Below are 13,768 nucleotides of genomic sequence, written 5' to 3'. Positions count from 1 at the left end.
AAAAAGATGGTGTTGGGAGAAGTGATTTATAGACATCAGACCCTACTAGTTGGTTGTGATGTTCAAGCCTTCTATTTGCTGACCGATTTTCTGTCTACTTTGATCTATAAATTATTGAGACAGATGCTGAAATCTCTGCCTCCTATTGTACATTTGTCTATTTATCCTTTGAGCTCTTCCAAATTTTGTTCAGTGTATTTTAGGCACAGTATTCATTTTATAAGCATAGGAAGAGATTAATAATATATTTTTAAAAATGTTAATGTTTATTTATTTTTGAGAAAGAGAGAGACAGAACATGAGCAGGGGAGGAGCAGAGAGAGGGAGACAGAATCTGAAGCAGGCGCCAGGCTCTCAGCTGTCAGCACAGACAGATCCCAGGGCGGGGCTCAAACTCGTGAACTGTGAGATCATGACCTGAGCCGAAGTCCGACACTTAACCGACTGAGCCACCCAGGCGCTCCAGAGATTAATAATATTTTAATTTGAAATCTTTTCCTGCCAAATACAATGTATAAATACTATTGTGGTCATTTTAATTTTTAAATTAATGTTCTTAGAAGTCCAACTGTGTATGTATGTATATATTTATATTTTCCAGCTTGATTGACATATGATTGACATATAACATTGTGTAAGTTTAAAGTAGACAACGTAATGATTTGATTGTGTATATACTGCACCATGATTACCACAGTAAGATTAGTTAACACATCCATCACCTCACATGGTTACTTTTTTTGTGGTGAGAACATTACACTTAGCAACTTTCCAATTTACAATTGAGTGTTGTTAACTATAGACCCCATGATGTCCATTACATTCATCCTTCACCCGTTTTTTCCCCACTCCCTAATCTCTGCCCCTGGAAGCCACTAATCTGTTCTCTGTTTCTATGAATTCAGTTTTTTCGATTACATTTATAAGTGAGATGATACAGTATATACATATACACATATGTGTATATAAACACATACTATACACACACACACATTTTTTCATTCCATGAATTCACTGATGGACACTTAGTCCGTTTAAATGTGTTGGTTGACATAAATAATGCTGCAGTGAACACGGGGTGTAGAAGTCTCTTTAAAATAGTGATTTCATTTCTTTTGGATATGTATCAGAAGGGGGGAGGTGAAAGATCGCGTGGACATGGTAGTTGTATTTTTTAATTTTTTGAGGCTCTGCCATTCCGTTCTCATAGTGGCTGTTCCAAGTTACGTTCACACAGAAAGTGTACAATGACTCTCTTTTCTCGACATCTTCCCTGGCACATGTCATCTCTTGTCGTTTTGAGAACAGCCATTTTAGCTATCTTTGTCCACTTTTGGTATATGGGTAATACTAGCCTTGTAAAATTAAATGGGAAGTGTTTCCACCTCTTATTTTCTGGAAGAGATTGTGTACGTTTGGTATTCATTCTGTAAACATTTTGTAGAATCCTCCGTGAAACTCTTTAGGTCTAGAGATTTTTTGGTGAGCAGAGTCTGTAAATTACGAATCCATTTGCTTTAATAGTTATAGAACCATTTGAAGGATCTATTTTACACTGGATGGGTTGTGATAGACTCTGGCTTTCAATGAATTGGCGTGTTGCTTTTTATCTGTCAAATTTATGTTATATAAAGTTGTTTATAGTGTTTTCTTTAAAAAAATTTTTTTTAACACTTATTGATTTTTGAGAGACAGAGGGAGACAGAACGTGAGCGGGGGAGGGGCAGAGAGAGAGGGAGACACAGAATCTGAAGCAGGCTCCAGGCTCTGAATTGCCAGCACAAAGCCCAATGAGGGGCTCGAACTCACGAACCGTGAGATCATGACCTGAGCCAAAGTTGGATGCTTAACCGACTGAGCCACCCAGGTGCCCCTATAGTGTTTCCTTTTGATGTAGGGATATCCCTTGTTTCATCCCTGATATTAGCAGTTTGTGCCTCCTAGCTGTTTTGTAGAGATTTCATTAACGTTTGTAAGGTAAATTTTTTTCCATCCTTTCCATTTCAGCCCGCATATAGCATTACATTTGAAGTGAGTTTCTTACATAACAGCATGAAAGTTGATTCTTTATTCTTTCATCCACTTTGCCAACTTCTGTTTTCTCTTTGGTGTATTTAGTCTTTAGGTTTTATGTAATTAGGACTGTGATAGGATTTGGATTTAAATCTGGCATTTTATTTTTTTGTTTTCTGGGTTTTCCTCTGTTTTCATGTCCCTCTTTTCATTTTCCTGCTTTCCTGTGGGTTACATCAACTTTTTTTAGAATTCCATTATGAGGGGTGCCTGAGTTTCTCAGTCAGTTAAGCGTCTGACTCTTGAATTCCGCTCAGGTCATGACCTCACAGTTGGTGAGTTTGAGCCCCGCATCGGGTTTAGCACGGACAGTGCGGAGCCTGCTTGTGATTCTCTCTCTCCGTCTCTCTCTTTGCCCCTACCTGGTTCTCTCTCTGTCTGTCTCTATCTAAATAAATAAGTAAACTTAAAAAAAGATTTAAAAACAAAAAATTCCATTTTGACATATCAGTTGTTTTTGTTCTATTTTTTATAGCTGTTTTGGTGGTTTCCGTACGCTTTCCGTTACATCCACACCTTGTCACAGTCCACTTGTCCCGTCTTTTTGACAGTTTGAGTGATGCATAGGAATCTCCTCTTTCTTTTTGTCTCTTTACCCTTGCTGTATTAGCATCACCTTAAATAGTTCCACTACATACATTTAAAACCACAGTGTTATAACACGGTGTTACACAGTGTTATAATTTTTAGTTCTACTGTCTAACATCATTTAGGAAACCAAAGAGAACAAGGAAAGCCTATAGCATTTATTCATTTTTTGCCTTCTGCATTCAGTCTCTTTGATGCTCCTAAGTTCCTTGTTGTATTATTTTATTTCTGTTTAGACAACTTCTTGTAGCCATACTTCACAGCCAGCCTGCTGGTGACAACTTCTCTTATTTTTGTTATTCCGAAATACCGCTTCCTTTTCCCTTTATTCTTGAAAGACATTTTCACTGGATATAAAATTCTGAATTGACAGTCCTTCTCTTTCAACCCCTGAATAATGTGCCGCTTCGTATCGCCATCCACAGTTTCAAATGAGAGACTGTCATTTGAGTTGTTTTGCCCTTAGAGGTAGAAGGTCACTTCTCTCTCACCGTTTTCAAGATTTCCTCTTTCACTTTCAGAGATTTAACTATTATTTTTCTTGACATGAATTTCTTTGTTTATCCCATTTGGGGTTAACTCGGCTTCTTCAAGCTATAGATTTATGTTTTTCCTAAAGTTGGAAACACTTCAGCCTTTATTTCTTCTTTCTTTCTTTCTTTCTTTCTTTCTTTCTTTCTTTCTTTCTTTCTTTCTTTCTTTCTTTCTTTCTTTCTTTTCTTTTTTGGTTCACCCTCTTTTTCCTCTCTGGGATTCTGATTACACAAATGTTAGATTTTTCATTTTTGCTATGATCCCCGTGAATAGGAGACACTGGAATACCAATAAAACTGTTTCTTGGCATCGCTTTTGGGATTTAGGTGGGCTATGTGGAGAAAGTAATAATTTCAGAATAAGCCGAAGTAATGATTTCAGCATGAGCTATGATGAGCTAGATTCTATTAAGTGTATACCAATTACATATATCCCCTCTCTCTTGAGAAAAAGGAGATTAAAAAAAAAAGTAAATGGATATCTAGAAAAATAAGTTTAAAAGTAATGAAAGCACCCAGATACCTTGCAGACAGCTAATGTAAGGCAACTTGTGAGCAAATGTTTATGCACTGAATCGTGTCGCTATGGAGGAAGTGATGATGATGTCATAGTGAAGCGAAGGGCAACCAACCAAACACAGATTTGTATTCTGAGCATGTGAATTTTGAACAACTTCAGGAAATTGTTACACTTTAAAGAAGTCGATGCATATAAACTCCATACAGCCTTTAACTGTTCGTTGACCCAAGTTCTTAAGCAAAAATATACCAACAATTATCATTCTGTTGATTATTATCCAAACTTCCTGCCATGGTCAGTGTCATTGTTCCCTAACAGATCATTATTCCCATTTTTTTCTTGTAATATTTATGATGTTCAACCTGGATGTGAACTGAAGCTGAAATACCTAAGTCATTCAGAGTTACTGGTTTTAAGTACTTCCAACTTACTAACTTCTTTCTAGATGTTTCAAACTGGCTTTAGAAGACACAATTTAAAAAAAAAAAAAATGACTAGGGGCTCCTGGGTGGCTCAGTCGGTTAGGTGTCCAACTTCAGCTCAGGTCATGATCTCATGGTTCGTGGGTTTGAGCCCCGTGTCAGGCTCTGTGCTGGCAGCTCAGAGCCTGGAGCCTGCTTCGGATTCTGTGTCTCCCTCTCTCTCTGCCCCTCTCCCGCTCGCTCTCTGTCTCTCTGTCTTTCTCAAAAATAAGTAAACATTAAATAAAGAAAAAAATTTAAATGATGAGATGGGGTCCTGGGTTATCAATTATGACATTTTGACTGCCTTTGATGAACAGATCCCATGGTTTTCCAAGCGAGAATTTTCGTACCATCATTGCCAGTATTGAGAAGTGGTAAAGATTTATCTCATGTGAGAAATCTAGTTACCTAACAAAGCTATCTGAAGCTGAATGTGATTAAGAAAATATTTAGTAAGATAACATTAAAATGGGTGTAAGGAGATCAAGAGTTAAAAGCATATTTTGGAGGTACCGTTGAGTACCAAAGATATATCAAGCAAGGCACTGTGAATTATCTTTTTCTTTCACTTGAAAACTTAATTTATGGTGTTTGCAAAAGGAATAATGATCTACAATTAGAATTTTAGGTGCATAACTTTACAACGAGTATTTACTCATAAATATTTTCAACACGCAACCCAGTATGTACAAAATGTTGATTCATTTGGATGCAGAACCCAAAGTCTTTGAGCATATTTATTTTATTTAGCCAGTTAAGGGCTTTGAGCACATTTATAAGATGGCTGAGAGTGCACAGAAATGCACAAATAATGGCAAACAAGGGTTGATTCATCACTTTCCTTTGCTAAGCTCAAACGCCAATATATATTGGATTTTTTCCCCCACAATTGCACCTATAGCAAGCTGCAGGAGCACAGATATGTAAAAATAGGGATCATTGGAAGTATGGTTTTAAAAATATCTACTGAAGCCTTTGTATCTTGGCTTCTTTCCCCATTACTTTTTAGATTACCCCAGCAGACACTCTCTTGTCAGTTCTTCCTGATTCTCGTTCCTGCAGTGTCATGCCGTCGAGATTCTTTTCTTCCTTGGTTTCTGAGACACTGTTCCCTTCTTCTCACACATTTCTGACCACTTTTCTTTTTCTTTCCTTTTTAAAATTTTTTTAACCTTTATTTATTTTTGAGGGGCAGAGAGAGACAGAGCACAAGCAGGGGAGGGTTGGAGAGAGACGGAGACACAGAATCCGAAACAGACTCCGGGCTCCGAGGTGTCAGCACAGGGCCCGACGCAGGGCTCGAACCCATGCACTGTGAGATCACGACTTGAGCCAAAGTTGGATGCTTAACTGATTGAGCCACCCAGGCGCCCCTCTGACCACTTTTTCTATGTCTCTTCCCAGGGTTCATCATTTAAAACAAAACATGAGTATTCCCCTGAGTTCCATTAGGCCATAGGTTTCCCAAACTATGAGCTATGATATCTACTTTAAAGACTCCAACTAGCACATGTATAATAAAAGTGATTCAACACATTTTTGAGCTAGAGATCTGCATATCTAATTGATTATAGGACCTCTCTACCGAGATGAGTGACAGGAGTTTCACTTAGTCACCAATTATTTATTCAGTATCTATGATGTCTCAAAGAATACACCAAGTGCTAGGGATAAACCAGCTCATGAATTGGATAAAGTCTTGACCTCATCGCACTTATAAGATAGAAGTCGCTAGAAACAAGTACCCTGTCAAATTAAAGAAAAAATGATGTCTACGCTGGGTCCCCGGTAATAAGGAGGAGTTAGCTGAAGGGACAGGAAATCACATTCCAGTCAAGAGAGGGGGGACAATGCATACAAATGTTCAGTGACTGGAGGGAGCACAGCATTTTAGCTTATTTTTTAAAGTTTATTTATTCTGAGAGAGAGTGTGAGTGGGGGAGGGGCAGAGAGAGAGGGAGAGAGAATCCCAAGCAGGCTCCTCACTGACAGTGTGGAGCCCGACGTGGGGCTGGAAGTCACAAACCGTAAGATCATGACCTGAGCTGAAACCAAGAATCGGACATTCAACCTACTGGGTCACCCAGGCGCCCCGAGAGTGCAGTATTTTAGACCCGTATAGTTCAATATGGCTGTAACAGAGAGTGAGGAGTGAGGGGTGACAAAATATAAGACTTGAAAGGTAGATCCAGATTATGAAGAGACTTCTAAGCCATTCTAAATCACTACTTAACACTTACGTGATGGAGAGTCATGGAATGAAGATAGTAAAATGGCCATTAGGTCATCGGAATGGGAAATCAAATAGAGTAAGAACAAAACTTCAAACACAACATGTGTAAAACCAAGTTCATTGTCTCTCTCTGCCAGGTCTTTCCCTCACCCCCATGGCATTGCCAAATCTCACCCCTATTCCTCATTTAGCCACCGTTCTATCCTTTGTAAGCGCATTACCTTTCAAACGGTCTATCAAGCAAGAACTCGCTCAGCGAAGGGAAGGGAACTGTCAAACAGGGCCAAGGTCTTTGCATTCCCTCTCAAAATTCTCCTGCATGTGATCTCTCCTTCCTGTACTCCCTGTCTCTGTCATAATCCACATCACCATTCTCTCTCCCTGGAATTGCCTTGAGACCCTGTGCATCTGCACGGGCCTGTCTGCCTCTACCTTGGCGCTATCCAGTGAATTCTCTAAATCACAGTTCAAATAGTCTTCCCAAAGTACAGATCGGACAATGTCACTCTCATGCTTTACATTTTTTATGTGTTTATTTATTTTTGAGACAGAGAGAGACAGAGCATGAGTGGGGGAGGGGACAGAGAGAGAGGGAGACACAGAATCCGAAGCAGGCTCCAGGCTCTGAGCTGTCAGCACAGAGCCCGATGCGGAACTTGAACGCATGAACCACAAGATCAGGACCTGAGCCGAAGTCACCTCAACCAACTGAGCCACCCAGGTGCCCCATTTAAATACTAAATCCAGATAGCCACTCCTCAAAGAAAAATTTTCCAGTCTCCACAAGATACAAATACTCCTCTTCTGATCTCTCATGTAGTTTTGTGCATTCCTCTATCACTGCAGTAATTTAACGTATTACATTAAAGTCTGTATTAAGGTGGTTTTCCCCTTAGACGGTGAGCATCTCAGGATGAAGGACAACCCTTATTCATCTCTGTGTGCTTAGTGTCTATATAACCGTGTCTAATCCACACCAGGTGCTAAAGAATTGTATATTAAAGGAATGACTGAAAGAATGAAGGCATTTAAAGCCACTCATGTGGTTATGTGTCACAGAGAATCAAGCAAAAGAGCCAGGATCCTTTTTGTGACCACAATAATAAAAGTCACTTTATACCAAGCTAGTCAGATGTTTACTATTTCCCAAGGAACTACCTCACTTTGAAGAAAAATGTCTCACTCTTAGCAAAAATTCATCCTATGACAAAATTACCTCCTAGACATTGTAAGCTACTAAATAAATCTTACACTTTCATATTTTCTTTGCAAATATTATTACAACATTTTAATTAAGTTCTCAGAATCCGGTCATATTTTGAAAGGCATCTAAGTTCTGATCGCCCGGGCTGTATGGGGACAAAGGAATCAAATTAGAATACCTTCATCTTTTTTAGGTATTTAAAATCTTGCTCCATATGGGCCCCCGCATAACTGAGTTTGTAAACCCATCAAAATGTAAAGGTAAAATATTAAAATATAAAAATAAAGTATTAACTACTTAAGTTAGCAGTTTGGGTCACAATTCAACTTCTAGAATCTTAGGTCATGAACATACAGATTAGTATTTGGATTATGGAAAAGAATTACCTTAAACCTTACTTGCTTTTTTCCTCAACCTTTTGGAGGAGTAATTGACAAATATAATTGTGTATATTCAAAGTGTATAATGTGATGATTTGATATGCATATACATTGTGGGGACATTACCAAGATCAAGATAACACAACCATCGTCTCGGAGTTAATTCTTGTTTTGCATAAGAAAAGAACATTTTAAGATTTACTGTTAGCAATTTTCAAGCATATAATACTTTATTATTAGCTATAGTCACCATTCTATACATTAGATACTCAGAATATATTCTACTTATGAGTGAAGGTTTGCACCTTTTGACATACATCTCTTCACTTCCCCCTTCCCTTAACCCCTACAGATCACCATTCTATTTTCTGTTTCCATGTAGTCAGCTTTTGTTTTTTAAGATTCCATATATAATTGATACTATATAGTATTTGTGCAGTATATGTATTTCAATGTCTGCTATTTCATTTGGCATAATGTTGTTCAGATTCACCCATATTGTCACCAATGATAGCATTTCCTTCTTTTTTTATGGCTCAATAATATTCCATTTCAGGGCACCTGGGTGGCTCAGTCTGTTGAGCATCCAGCTCTTGATTTCGGCTCAGGTCATGATCTCGTGGTTCGTGAGTTCGAACTCCACATCAGGCTCCAAGCTGACAGTATGGAGCCTGCCAGGGATTCTCTCTCTCCCTCTCTGTCTTCTCCTCGTGTGCAGTCTCTGTCTCTCTCTCTCTCTCACACACACACACACACAAAATAAATAAACTTAAAAAAATAATATTCTATTTCCATTGTGTATATATATATATATATAATATATACCACATATATATGTCACATATTCTTTAACCATTCATCAGTCAAAGGGCATTTAGGTTGTTTCCATTTCTTGATTATTGTGAATAATACTGCAATGAATATGACAGTAAATGTTCTTTTTGAGATACTTTTGTATTTGAAATATCTTTTTGAGATACTGATTTTATTTCCTTCAGATACATACCCAGGAGTGGGATTGCTGGATCATACGGTAGCTCTGTTTTTAATGAGTTGAGGATCCACCCTACTATTTTCCAAATTGGCTGTACCCATTTACGTTCCCACTGAGAATGCACAAGAGTTTCCTTTTGCCATATCCTCACCAACTTGTGTAATTTTCTTGATAACAACCATGCTAACAGGCCTGAGGTGATATTGTGGATTTGATTTGCATTGCATGATGATAGTAACTTTTCATGTATGTACTGGACATTTGCACATCTTCTTCAGAAAAGTATATAATTAGGTCCTTTGCTCATTTTTAAATATTTTTTAATGCTTATTTATTTTATTTATTTANAATTTAAGTTTATTTATTTATTTTGAGAGAGAGAGAGAGAGAGAGAGCGTGTGTATGAGCGAGCAAGCAGGGGAGGGGCAGAGAAAGGGAGAGAGAGAATCCCAAGCAGGCTTTGTGCCGTCAGCACAGAGCTTGATGTGGAGCCTGATCCCAGGAACCACGAGATCATGACCTGAGCCCAAATCAAGAGTTGGATGCTTGACTGACTGAGCCACCCAGATGCCCCCTTTCCCCATTTTTAAGCTGGAGAATTTGCTTCTTTGTTATTGAGTTGTATGAGTTCTTTATTTTGGAAATTAACCCCTTATCAGATATATGGTCTGCAAATATTATTTTCCCATCCTGCAGGTTGCCTTTTCAATTTATTCATTGCTTCCTTTTCTGTGCAGAAGCTCTTAATTTTGATATAGTCTCGCGTGTTTATTTAAGCTTTTATTGCGTGTGCATTTTGTGTCTTATCCAAGAAAGCATTGCCAAGACCAACATCAAGGAACTTGTTTTTCTATGTTTTCTCTTAGCAGTTTTGCAGCTTCAAGTTTTACATTTAAATCTTTAACCCAGATAGAGGTCATTTTTGTAAGTGGCGTGAGACAGGGGTCCAGTTTCATTCTTTTGCATGTGGATTTTCAGTTTTCTCCGCACCCTTTATTAAAGATACTGTCCTTTCCCCGTTATGTGTTCTTTGTACCCTTTCCAAAAATTAGTTGAACGTATATGCCTGCATTTATTTCTATGCTTTTTATTCCGTTCCACTGTGTGCCTGTTTTTATACTCGTTCAATATTGTTTTAAGTAATTACTAGAATTTGGAATCACGGAGTATGATGCCTCCAGCTTTGCGCTTCTTTCTCAAGAATTGCTTTGGTTGTTTGAGTCATTTGTGGTACCATACACATTTTAGGATAATTTTTCTATTTCTGGGCAAAATGTCAATGCAATTTTGAAAAGGACTGTATTGAATCTGTAGGTCACTCAGGGCAATACGGGTATTGTCACAATATTCTTTCAATCCATGAACACAGGAGATCTTTCCACTTATTGGTGTCTTCTTCAAATTCTTTCATCAGCACCTTCTAGTCTTCAGTGTAGAGGTCTTTTACCCCCTTGGTTAAATTTCTTTCTAAATATTTTTTTGGGGTTTTGAGTCTACTGTAAATGGAAATTATCTCTTAATTTCTTTCTGGCAGTTTGTTGTTAGTATATAAAAATGCAACTGATTTTTGTATGCTTTGTATCCTGCAACTTTTATGAATTTATTAGTCCAAAAATGCTTTTGGGTGGAATCTTTGGCTTTTTCTATGTATAAGAGAATGTTATTTGCAAACAGATAATTTTACTTCTTCCTTTCCAATATGTAATGTTTTTCTTTCTCTGGCCTAATTTTTACGACTTGGATTTTCAGTATTTTGCCAAATAGGAGCAGCAAAAGCAGACATCTTTATTGTGTTCTGGATCTTAGAGAAAAGGCTTCTGATTTGTCACTGTCTAGTATAATGTTAGCTGTGGGCTTGTCATGTATGGGCTTTATTAGTAGAGGTACATTCTTTCTAGACCTAATCTGTTGAAAGTTTTTATCATGACAGGATGTTGAATCTGTCAGATGCATTTTCAGCACCTATTGAAATAATCATATGATTTTTATCCTTCATTTTATTAATGTGGCTTATCGCATTTACTGGTTTGCATATGTTGACACATCTTTGCATCACGGAGGTCAATCACACTTGATCACGATGCATGATCTTTTTAATGTGCTCTTGAATTAAGTTTGCCAGTGTTTTGTGGAGGACTTTTGTATCTATGTTCATTAAGGATATTGACCTGTAATGTTCTTTTCTTGTGGTGTCTTGTCTAGTTTCAGTATAAGAATAATGCCAGCCTTGTGAAATGAGTTTGGGAGCGTTCCTTCTTTTTCACTTTTTTGGGGAAGAGCTTGATAAGGATCGGTATTAATTCTTTAAATATTTGGTAGTATTTTCCTAGTGAAGCCATCTAGTCTTGGACTTTCATTTGCTGGGAGATTTTTGATTTGTGATTCAATTTCCTTGCTTGTTATTGGTCTATTAAGAGTTTCTATTACTTCATGATTCAGCCTTGGTAAATTGTGGGCTTCTAGGAATTTATTGATTTCTTCTAAGTTATCTCCTTTGTTGGCATGTGATTGTTCATAGTAGTGTCTTAAAATTCTTTGTAGTTCTCTGGTATCAGTTGTAATATCCCCTCTTTCATTTATAATTGTGTTAATTTATGTGATCTCTCTCCTCCTAATGTAGTTAAAAATTTGTCAATTTTGTTTATCTTTTTAATAAACTAACTCACTTTTGTTGACCTTTTCTATTATCTTTCTAGTTCTTCTTTCATTTATTTCTTCTCTGATTTTTATTATTTCCTTTCTTCTGCTATTTGTCTCTTCTTTTTCTAGTTCCTTGAGATGTAAGGTTAGGTTGTTTATTTGGATCTTTTTGCTTGCTTTTTTATAAAATTTTAATTTCTTTTTAAGAAGGAGAGAGTGAAAATGCAGGAGAGGGGAAAAGGAGAGAGAGACAGAGACAAAGACAGAGAGAAAGAGAATCTTAAGCAGGCTTCACATTCAGTGCAGAGCCTGATATGGGGCTTGATCCCAACACCTTGGAATCATGACCTGAGCCGAAATTCGCAGTTGGATGCTCAACTGACTGAGCCACTCAGGCGCCCCTCTTTTTTCTAAGTGTAGACATTTATTGCTTTATAATTCCCTCTTAGAACTTCTCTTGCTGCATCCCATATGTTTTGGTATGTTTTGTTTCCAGTTTCATTGGTTTCAAGATACTTCTTATTTCACTTTTTATTTCTTTTTTTCACCCATTCATTGTTCAGCAGTGTGTTGTTTAATTTCCACATATTTGTGAATTTTCCAGTTTTCTTCCTGCTTTGATTTTTTAGTCAAAAAAATATTTGTCTGTTCGGTCCACTTGGTGTCAAGTGTCATTCTAGTCCATTCTTTCTTTATTAATATTCTGTTGAGATGACCTACCCTTTATTGAAAGTGGAGTGTTGAAATCTTCTACTGTTAATTGCATTGCTGTCTATTTCTGCCTTTGGATTTGTTGATATTTGTTTAATATATTTATATGCTCTGCAATGGAGTGTGTATATATTTATAATTGTTATATCCTCTGGATGAATGGAACTTTTATCATTATATGATGACCTTCTCTGTCTCTTGTTATAACTTTTGACTTAAAGTCTACTTTGCTTCACATAAGCATTATGATCTGTGCTCTATTCTGTTGCCCATTTGCATGGAATATGTTTTTCTATCCCTTCCCTTTGGGCCTATGAATGTCCTTAAAGCTCAAGTGAGTCTCTTGTAGGCAGTATATAGATGGGGTTTTTTGCTTGTTTGTTTGTTTTGTTTAACGATTCAAGCCACTCTATGTCTTTTAACTGGAGAACTTAAATTATTAGTGTCTAGAGTAATTTTTGATTGGTATCGACCATTTTGATAATTGCTTTCTGATTGTTTTATAGTTCTTTTGTTCTTTTCTTCTTCTCTTGCCATCTTTCTTTGTGAAATAATGATTTTTTTTTTTGTAGTGGTGTGTTTGGATTCCTTTCTCTTTATCATTTGTGCATCTATTATAGATTTTTGCTTTGTGATTACCATGAGGCTTTCACAGTACATCTTATACTTATAACAGTCTACTTTAAATTGATAACAATTTAACTTCAATTGCATAAAGATATTCTACACATTTATTTGTTCCCTACATTTTATGTTGTTTATGCTATTATAGTACATCTTTTCATATTGTGCATCATTAACAAAGAGTTGTATCTATAGCTCTTTTTAACAGTTTTGTACTTTACTCTATATGCTAGAGTTAAAAGTGAAAAAATGTCATGGATTGGTTTTTACTGTTTTATACTGCTTCATTCTGGAAAAGATTGGCCATTTAAAAAATTTTTAATGTTTTATTTATTTCTGAGAGAGAGAGAGAGAGAGAGAAGCAGCGTGAGCAGGGGAGAGTCAGAGAGAGAGGGAGACACAGAATCTGAAGCAGACTCCAGGCTTTGAGCTGTCAGCAGAGTCTGATGCGAACCGTGAGATCATGACCTGAGCCAAAGTCGGACGCTTAGCCAACTGAGCCACCCAAGTGCCCCAAAGATNAAATAGTAGTCATAGCTTTATTTTCAAATACAGCTAAGTGATTGATTATTTGTATTTCTTGTAAATTCTGCTCAAAACATAGTTCCTTCTTTAGCTTGCCTTTTTCTAAACATCCCTTATGATACTTGGCTAAGAAGAAAAATATAGCCAGTGCTTTTGATATCCCACATGGAAATACTCAGCTATCCTCTCTCCAGATACCAAATTCTGTAACTTTTGATGATTTTGTGGGCCAGAAGTTTGAACAGGAAATGGCAGGAATGACTTGATCTGTCTTCTAAT

The sequence above is a fragment of the Crocuta crocuta genome, unplaced genomic scaffold, assembly GCF_008692635.1.
Source record: "Crocuta crocuta isolate KB4526 unplaced genomic scaffold, BGI_CrCroc_1.0 scaffold531, whole genome shotgun sequence".
In the NCBI taxonomy this organism is placed as follows: Eukaryota; Metazoa; Chordata; class Mammalia; order Carnivora; family Hyaenidae; genus Crocuta; species Crocuta crocuta.
This window is presented reverse-complemented; position numbering follows the sequence as displayed.